This window comes from Lissotriton vulgaris, chromosome 5, assembly GCF_964263255.1.
Source record: "Lissotriton vulgaris chromosome 5, aLisVul1.2, whole genome shotgun sequence".
In the NCBI taxonomy this organism is placed as follows: Eukaryota; Metazoa; Chordata; class Amphibia; order Caudata; family Salamandridae; genus Lissotriton; species Lissotriton vulgaris.
In genome coordinates, this window is record NC_141693.1 from 1,697,992,483 (window position 1) to 1,698,001,883 (window position 9,401).

General features: G+C 50.8%; 1 protein-coding gene across 1 annotated transcript in view; it reads left to right on the forward strand.

Annotated features, from left to right (window-relative positions):
* Window positions 1-467: 467 nt before the first annotated feature.
* CDK5R1 (cyclin dependent kinase 5 regulatory subunit 1) overlaps window positions 468-9,401 on the forward strand; it is a 22,182-nt gene continuing 13,248 nt past the window's right edge. The window contains exon 1 of the mRNA XM_086923843.1: window positions 468-825. The gene's annotated coding sequence lies outside the window, so the exon portion shown is untranslated. The remainder of the gene's footprint in view (window positions 826-9,401) is intronic.

The window sequence follows — 9,401 nt, forward strand, 5'->3', positions numbered from 1 at the left end:
TTCGCTATCAAAGCTTCGTCAAAAAAAATAAATATATATATATATATATCAGGCTCGTTATAGCCTGAAAATAAATGTAACGCCTGAAAGGGAATTTTGGGGATATATTATATAGTTAGAGAGGAGTAGAGTACCCTCTCCTTCAAACTCAATGTTAATTATTCCAGTCCTACGAGGCTCTCAGTTTATCGTATTGTTCTAACGTACTGTGCATGCACACTTTTCTACAATGTTTCTGAATACATCCTTAGTTTGTTTCCTGATATTTTATACTCATTCAAAATGGCTATTCACGTCGCACTGTCAGAACTATAGCGCATCAGCCTTTTCTAGTCTCCCAGTCATGCTGTTGGTTGAGTCTGTAGGGGCGGGGATGCTGGCACTAGAGGCGGGACTTGAGCTCTCAGTGGGAGGGGCTCAAATGCGCTCGTGTCTGACTGTGTTGCTGAGGATTCTGAAATCGAATGTTTGAAGCATCGGAGCAGAGATAAAAGCTGCGCGCCGAGCTTCGGGAGCTGCAGTATCTGAGGAAACCTGCCCAGTTTGGGGAAAGACCTGAGGGTCTCGGGAGACCCCGTCCGTGGACAACCGAAGGGGCGCCCGTGACATCAGTCTGTGAGGAGCTGGTCGAACTGTCAGACCGCGGACGTCCCCACTGCAGCCCCTAGAATGTGCGGATGAGCGGGCGAGGAGGCGACCCAGCATCTCGGAGCCTGCTGCAGGAGAGCGGAGACTGGGAGCTGTGCAGGACCGGGGTGGGGGGGGGGCAAGCAGCAAGGGCCCCCCCGGGAATAACCAGCCCCGACTAAGCCATGCACACAGCAGGTGAGAAGGAGGATTTAGAATCGGGGTCTACTCTTCTGCGGACACATATATGGGTCTAAAAAAAAACCAACATATATATATATATATATATATATATATATATATATATATATATATATATATATCTTTAAATGTCAGGTTTTGCTATTTTCAAATGTTTCTAGCAGTCTCTGGATCCGTCCGTGAAGGCGAGAGCCTGAGTCGTCCTTGCACAGATTGAAACCACCGATCTGCAGTTTACCAAGGGTGGGGGCTCTCCAGTGTCAGCTACAGGCACGGCGGATGGTCGTTCTCCTGCGGAGAGGGCTTTGCTGCTTCCGCCCCTAGATGTGAGGGTGACCTACTACTGCTGTCGACAGACATTGGGGGGGGGGGGGGGGTCAGTTGCTGCATGTAGACGCGAGCACTGGGCCTCTACCGCTACCCACAGAGCCATTGTGGCCAAAGTGGCTGTTTGCGGGGGGGGGGGGCACGTCTAGGAGGAGGGGGGTCACTTTGACACTGAGATGTATGGGTGACGTTTACTGTTACCTGCAGCCCTGGTGGTCTTTCATACCGACGATATAAGAGAGCCCGTTGCTACCTCCATCTATGGGCGCTCTGTTGCTACTGCTAAAGGTGGGGTAGGGGTTATACTGGCTCCCACCCCTAGGGGGCGTGCGATCTGTCTCTACCTCCAAAGGTAAGAGGCGGTCTGCCCCTACCTACCGAGGTGGGGAATGACTTCTGCTGCTGCTCTCCGATATGGAGACATGCGGTGGCTCTATTGCTGTATCCAGAAGCAAGGAGGCGGCTCTACTGCGACCCCCAGAGGTGGGGATTGGATGGCAGGCAGGCGCATTATGTTGCTGCTTCCAGTGTGTGTTGGGGGAGGGGTGTTGTCGATTGCTGTCGCGATAGGAGGTTCTATTGTTGCTGCTCCGGGTCTGTTGCTGTCTCTAGGGGTCGGGATGGGGGGCTCTTTCTGTAGCTGTCTCCAGCGGTTGGAGAAGGGCCTATTTTTGTCTCAAAGGGAGGATCTGCTGCTGTCTCCAGGATAGTTTGTAGTGAAAGGGGGTCTATTTCTGTTTCCAGTGAAGAGGTGGTGGTGGTGGTAGTTGGGGGGGGGGGGGGATGGCAATTGCTCTCTCCAGGGTAGTGTTGGTGGTAGTGGGTGTCTATTGCTCTCTCCAGGGTAGTGGTGGGGGTGTCTATAGCTGTCTCCATGGTAGTGGTGGTGGTGGGGGTGTCTATGGCTGTCTCCAGGGCAGTGGTGGTAGTGATGATGGTAGTGGGTGTCTATTGCTGTCTCCAGGGTAGTGGTGGTGGTAGGGGGTGTCTATAGCTGTCTCCGGGGCAGTGGTGGTGCTAGGGGGTGTCTATGGCTGTCTACAGGGCAGTGGTGACAGTGATGATGGTAAGGGGTGTCTATAGCTGTCTCCAGGGTAGTGGGTGTCTATTGCTGTCTCCAGGGTAGTGGTGGTGGTAGGGGGTGTCTATAGCTGTCTCCAGGGTAGTGGGTGTCTATTGCTGTCTCCGGGGTAGTGGTGGTGGTAGGGGGTGTCTATAGCTGTCTCCAGGGTAGTGGGTGTCTATTGCTGTCTCCAGGGTAGTGGAAGTCTATTGCTGTCTCCAGGGTAGTGGAAGTCTATTGCTGTCTCCAGGGTAGTGGAAGTCTATTGCTGTCTCCAGGGTAGTGGAAGTCTATTGCTGTCTCCAGGGTAGTGGTGGTGGTAGGGGGTGTCTATAGCTGTCTCCATGGTAGTGGTGGTGGTAGGGGGTGTCTATGGCTGTCTCCAGGGCAGTGGTGGCAGTGATGATGGTAAGGGGTGTCTATAGCTGTCTCCAGGGTAGTGGGTGTCTATTGCTGTCCGCAGAGTAGTGGGTGTCTATTGCTGTCTCCAGGGTACTGGGTGTCTATTGCTGTCTCCAAGGTAGAGCTGGTAGCGAGGGGAGTCTTTCTGTCCTCAGGGTAGAGGTGGTGGTGTAAGAGGGGGGAGTCCATTGCTACCTACAGCCATGGGGATAGGGCGCTGCTGCTGCCGCCCCCAGTCATGGGTGACGGAAAGCGTCACTACTCTCTCACTGCCTGGTTTGGGGGAGAGGGTTCTACTGCCACCTATGAAGGCATTGGGGTGGGCACCACGGGTACTTACAGATGTGAGTGCATGTCTTTACTTCCACTTTCCCACAGCGAAGAGACCTAATCTGCTGCATACAGATGCCCGGAAGTACTGCTACCGACTGTGCGGCGGGGTTGGGTTTACTAATGAAAGACATGGAGCTGGAGGAAGTGGTTGTGGATAGTTGTGAAAGCACTGGGAGGGTGAAGTGAAATGTTAAATTGTTGAGGGATGTGGACATATTGGACGAATCCAGCTGGGGGCGGGGTTGACTTATTAGCATCGGATGTCGTGAGACGGCCCCTCCTTACTTGGTAAACTCAAGTGGGGGGGGGGGGGGGGAGGGGGGAGTCCCCGCTGTAATGTAGGTAGAAGTTGCAGGGAAAGCAGCTTTTTTCTTGCCCCCTCCCGCCTCTACTGATAGCAGGCATTGTGTGCTCTGGGGAAGGGGCATCTGTCTCCGGAGGTGAACAAGAGTCTAGCCAGCTCCAGAGAGAGGGCAGATAACCGGGTCTATAAGGTACAATGTAAAGACCAGCTCTGGTGTATGAACTGCAGGGGAAGGAACAGGAGGTGATTGGAAGCCCCAGGGAAGAGGCGTGGGTAATTTAGCATAGAACGGCAGAGACGAGCATCATTGTCCATAAAACACATGCCCAGCCCTTGCCTGTGCGGCCGAGTCACCATTGGCTGGACAGACTGCCCTGGCCCACATGTCTCTGTAGAGTATTTGTATGTGATATTTGGTAGTCTCCTGGTCTGCACTATATATATATATATTGTTGGGCCTTCTCCGGACTGCACTATGGGATTATTTATTTCTTGGGGATTTGGGTCTTCTCCTGGGTTGTGCTATGGGGTGTTGGGAATGCGCTTGGGCTGCATCTGGGGTGATGAGTGTTCTCAGGGTCTGTGCAATGACTTAGCAAATGGGGGGGGGGGGGTGGCGTGGGGGGTGGTGGTGGGTCGTACCCTAATGCAAGGAATGAAGCCCCCACCCTCACTGCCATTGCTTGTTTGCTAAAATCCAGTCATAATGGAGGTGCAGAGGGCCCCTCTGGGCCCTTGGGCCCAGTTGTATCACACCCCTGGAATTGGCCTTCAGATTATTCTCTTCGCGGTGCAGAGGTATGTCGTGCAGAGGTATGTCGTGCAGAGGTACCTCTGCACGACATACCTCTGCACGACATACCTCTGCACGACATATGTCGTGCAGAGGTACGTCGTGCAGAGGTACGTCGTGCAGAGGTATGCCGGGTATGTTACTCTGAGTTCTTTATTCTGTGCCATGGGGCCCTTGGTATTGGTTGAGGTACTGGGTGTAATCTGGACCTTTAATAGGAAGTGTTGGACAAAGTGTGCTCTGCTGTGTGTTGTGTCACTGTGCTACGCACTGCTTTCTATTCAATAAACTATGCAGTGGGTGTGATGCCGTGGCCTGCTTGTGTTAGCAGTACAACAGGGCGATGCATATTCTTTGTGGTGCTTTACATCCTCTCTCCCCCTGCTCAGGGGGCACATACGTTAGGAGGGAATAATTCTCCTCATAAAAGATATGACGAGTTAAAAATATGGGAGTGGGTGTTCTCTAGGCTAGTCAGTGATGCGCTGGGTGATATTGCCAGTGGGGCGCTGTTTTTTTAAAAATTATTATTCTTTTTTTAATATAAATTATTGTCCAGGGATGTGGAGCCCTCGACATTCCGGTTCCCTGGGTGTATCCTGTGAGTGGCGGGTTTTCTCCTGGGAAACTCCGTGCAGTGCTGAGTGCTGGTTATTCATTGAGCCACCTTACGCAGCGCCGTAGTGTGCTAAGAATCCTTCATGGTGTTCTGGGGTGCTGCCTGGGTCTTTTAGTAGAGTGCTTGTTCTCGGTGCTGGGTATTCCCAGTGCCCGTGCTGTGGGTGATTGCTCGGCTGTGAAGTGGTGGGTTTCTTGCAGTCTACCCTGCATACTGCTGGATAATTGTAATAACGCGTCTCGCTCTGGGAATTTTCTGCACGTCTTGGGTCTTTGTTTTTTCAGGGCCTTGCTCGATATTGCTTTTCGGGTCTGGGGATTGACAGCACGGCTGTCAAACACACACATACATACAGTAGGCTATGCGTCCTCCCCTTTCAGTCATTGGCTTCCCTCGACCAGTCTCGTTCAGCCATTGGCTTGAGGTTTTCGTGGCTCAGTCAAATGTGCTATTCAAATCAAGCGTTTGCATTGAACTAGGGACCAAGGGACTAGTTTACAACTGTACACTTTTCTGCCTCTCCTCTGGAGGGGGGAGGGGGGGTGGGGGGGGGTTGTTCCCTCCTGTGTTTCTCTCTGTTATGTGCTGATGCTGTTTTGCACATTAAAACCAGTTCTGCTGGCTTTGCCAATGCTTATATCTGGCTGCAGAGATCTTCTGTCATCAGTATGTCTAGAGAATAAGGGCCGCATGGGAGAGCCCTACCTGTTTCTTTGGCCCTGCCTGGGAGTACTGTTTGTTTCCGGCGTTTTGCTAGAGAGTGATTTGTATTTATCGGGCATTGGTAAGAGTATTTTTTAGGACTTACCTGCTAAACAGCCTATAACTAGAGTTGGCCCGTTGCCTACCGTTGGTTGGCTTCATTGTTAACCACATTTGCTTGCTTCATATTTGGTATTGCTTGTGGGCTTTCTTTCCTCTTCTTGTATTTGTCGCTCTCTTGGCGCATGGACGCCTTACATTGCTTGCCTTTTCTGGCGCTACATTTTTCTTTTTGTTTAAGCACTCCCCAAGAGTGCATTTGCTTTTTCAGTTGTCTTCCTAGGGTGCTTCTCTCCCGCTCTCTGCGATGCTCTCTCTTGTGGTTCTCCCTTGCCCCCCGTGCTTACTCACCGTGTGCTTCTGTCCCTCCTAGCTCCATGTTGCTGCTCTCTCTTTCACCAGTTTGCTTTTATCCCCCACGCTGCATGCTGCGCCTCATCAGAGAATTGCAGGAAAGGCAGTAAGAACATACATAAAAGGCATGTTTTTAACCCAGTAGCTTGCCTGTTCCTTGAAGCAACTGCTAACTATCCTTGCTTTGTAAAATATAAAAAAGCACCTCCCGCCGTTTTCAGTCGACCCTCTTTAGAAACCGGGACATGAGCTACATTTCTGGAAATCTGCCGGGACAGCTGGTGCAAGACCGGGACCGTCCGGGCAAATCCAGGAAGCCTGGTCACCCTACAATGGCAGCGCCTATTGTCTTTGCCAGTGCTTGTTTCTTTCTTTTTTAGCACCCCATGGCATTGCATGTGCTTTCCTACCTCTGCTTGGTGTGCAGTTTTCCCTTCCCATCCCCCCACTGTGGAGTGGTGTGGCTCACTGGTTAGAGGCGGCAGACCCGTAAGCAGAGAACGGCCCGGGACCAGGGTTCAATTCCCGACGCGGCAGGGTCGTGGACCAGGGTCAAACGGACTCGATAATTCTCGCCTCGGTGCCTACCCTAACCAGGGAACACACTCGGCAACTCTGGGCATTAAGCTTGCCTCATCTCTACAACGGCCCCCCACAGACGCCGGGGATGCCTGGTTTCACCTTGGAGATACCCAGAAAGGGACCATCTCACAGGAAAAACCAGGACGGGTTCCCCAGCGGTCTTCAGCGCCAGGATACTCCTTGGAGTCACAGTGCGCTTTACAAGTACACCCACACACTGTCTGTGTTACTCTCATCCTTCCACCCAGTTTGTCCATTGTTTCCCCCACCCATATTTTTATTTTTCATCCCAAAATTCCTGCGTTGCGGCATTGCCTCTGCTCCAAGTTGCTCCCTCTGCAACTTTATCTAGCAGTCTCCCACCTGCTCCTTTGTTGTTCTTCCTCCCCCCCGTGCATTTATATAAAACATTTTTTTGGAGGCGCTTTTAGCTTCAATTTACTACGTAGGTGTCCTTCTAAATTTAATGCACTTTTTTGCATATTTTTTTTTAATTTACTGCTTCAAGATTAATGCCCACCATTATAGAACGGCAAATTACAAGTTGAATGCCTGTTGTGTTAATCACATTTTCTCTTCCCCGACCGAAACTTCCGGCTTGGGCGTTGGGTCAGCCCACCTCAGCCATTGGCTCACTTCACTGTAAGTGACAGCACTCAGCTCCACGCCAAGCACTTCACTTCAGTGCCGGGCATTACTATGTCAATTTGCACTTTTTGAGACCCCAAAAATATTTTTGCTTTTAATAATTTTTCAACCATACATATAAACAAAACCGGCATTGATAAAACCAAAAGGCTGACAGCCAACACCAGACCTATTTTCCTTACCATTGTGCTTGTGTTAGGGTTGCTAGTCGTATTTACTTTCCGGGCTCGCTGAAGATCTCTGTATTTGCTGCATGATGCTGATGAGGGCCGAGATTTACACACTGTGTTTGTCTGGCTTTGCTGTACTGTAGAATTTGTTAGTGCCTCTATGTTGCAGTCCATGGAGACCAGCTTCCTTTTGTTGACTTTATGCTTGTCTTTGACCATGTACAGCTCCCTGCTGCCTTTTGACTAGGCTTGCGCTTTGACGTATTAAGCGCAAAGCAGTAGAGCGCTGTGTACATTTGGAGGTTTCATTGCATCTAGGGCGGGGTTTTTACGGTGGAAAGCATACTGGGGTGAGGCTCACATGGAGGATTGGCACGCAAAGGGAAGGCAGAACAGTGCTGGTGGGGAAGCTTTCAGGGCTGGTCCAGCTCAAGATACAGCATATTCAGTGGCATAACGAAACTTGAGAGGGCCCCCTGCAAAGTACATGCAGGGGGCCCCTTTGCTCTGGCCACAGTCCAATGGTCTCAGGCATGGGGCCTGCCAGTGCCCGAAGGGGCCCCCGGAGATTGGGGAACCCTGAACCGCAGGTATGCGGGGGCTTTTGTTACGTTATTGTCCATATTAGGTCTTGTTATCGAGCGCAGAGTTGTACAAAGTATACCACTTGCTCTAGACTACTGCACCCTATAACCACTTCGATGCTGGTGACGGAACCATTCCGTTATCAGTCACGGTTGAGCTGTGCTGATGACGGAATGGTTCCGTCACGACCGCACCCTGTTCTGGAATGTCCAGCACCGGGGAAGAATCTGCACAGCACGGAAGCGGTTAAAGTATAATGTGACCCTACTCTATAGCGTACCGTGTGATACTGTTTATTGTAGCCTAGCATGTAGTGCTCTACCATAGCAAAGCAAATAAAGTGCCATTTGACTGACTAAGTATTTGAGGGGCTTGTTATGGAGCTTTGCAGCGCCAAGAGACCCCACAGGGGTATCCTGGTGCTATTGGCCGGGCCTGGTGCTTACTGGATCACCAGGCCCGGCCTGGAGTGCACCAGGGCTTGCTCTGCTGTTGACAGTATATTGGGGTCTTGCTGTGTTTAGTTCATTGCAAACGACCAATGCGAAGGCTTATAATGAATAGAGTATTTTAGAAAAACATTTATTAGCCAGTGAACCAGCTATAAATTGATGGTTCCCATAAGTAAAATGGACCATACCTGCTTCAGATAAGCATAGTTTGTCAAGCAGCGATGGATGATGTACGGATTGCTTTCAGATTAAACTTAATTCCAGCAATTAACCCAGATCCTTCTAAGTTCATGGCAACTTTTGGGTGATGCTGCCAACACTGAAGACACAGACGTGGGTCTGCGTTTGTGTAAGTAACTGCCCGCTATGTAGATAATGCTAAATTTCGACATTCAGTTTAATTGTAAGTGCCACAGATGTGTTCAGACAAGTAAACCGAGGCACAAGGGGTTTGCTATTTCCCCAAAATGGCCACTGCTCTATCAACAGAGCTCTGCTCTGGTCTAGTCAGGGCAGCACTCAGATGGGGTTGGTTAAGGTGGGTTATGCTGGGCTCTGGGATTGATTGGAGTGGGCTAATCTAAGGAAGGGCTTCCGTGTAGGTAGCCTATAAACGGTGTGAGCCTATAATAGGTGTGAGCTAGGATAGGTGTGGGCCTTACCTGCTTCTGGTCTGGACATGTTCTGGAGTATGAGGGAAATTACTGGGTGGGATTTCAGCGAGGACTTCTCTGTGCTTGGAGTTAAATTCTGCACTCGGTTAGTGCTGGGTGAGACGAGGTAGGCTGCTCCAGGTTCTGGGTTGCTGTAACCTCAGACCTGGGCTCCAGGCAGGTCTAATGTTTTCGCTTTCTTGGCCGGTGCTTGGGTGTAGGACAGGGTGGGCCATGGCCAGGCTGCATTGAGATCTGTGCTGATCTTTTTGTTAGACTGGGGGCAGGGCTAGGCGGAATGGAGACTTTGGCTTTGTAATAGGTGTGAGGTAGGATAATCATGGGCTCTGTGCCCTAGCCCTCAGGCTTGGCCAGAGTCCAGCCTTTGTTGTTGAGAAGTCAAACCATGATTGATGCAATGCTGTTTTTAGGTCTCATCTGACACTGCACGTTTGGTGTTGCTTGCAGGACATTTTGTTAGCTTTCAGTAGGTTTAGATCCCACCCATTGCTTACCATTGGTTGAC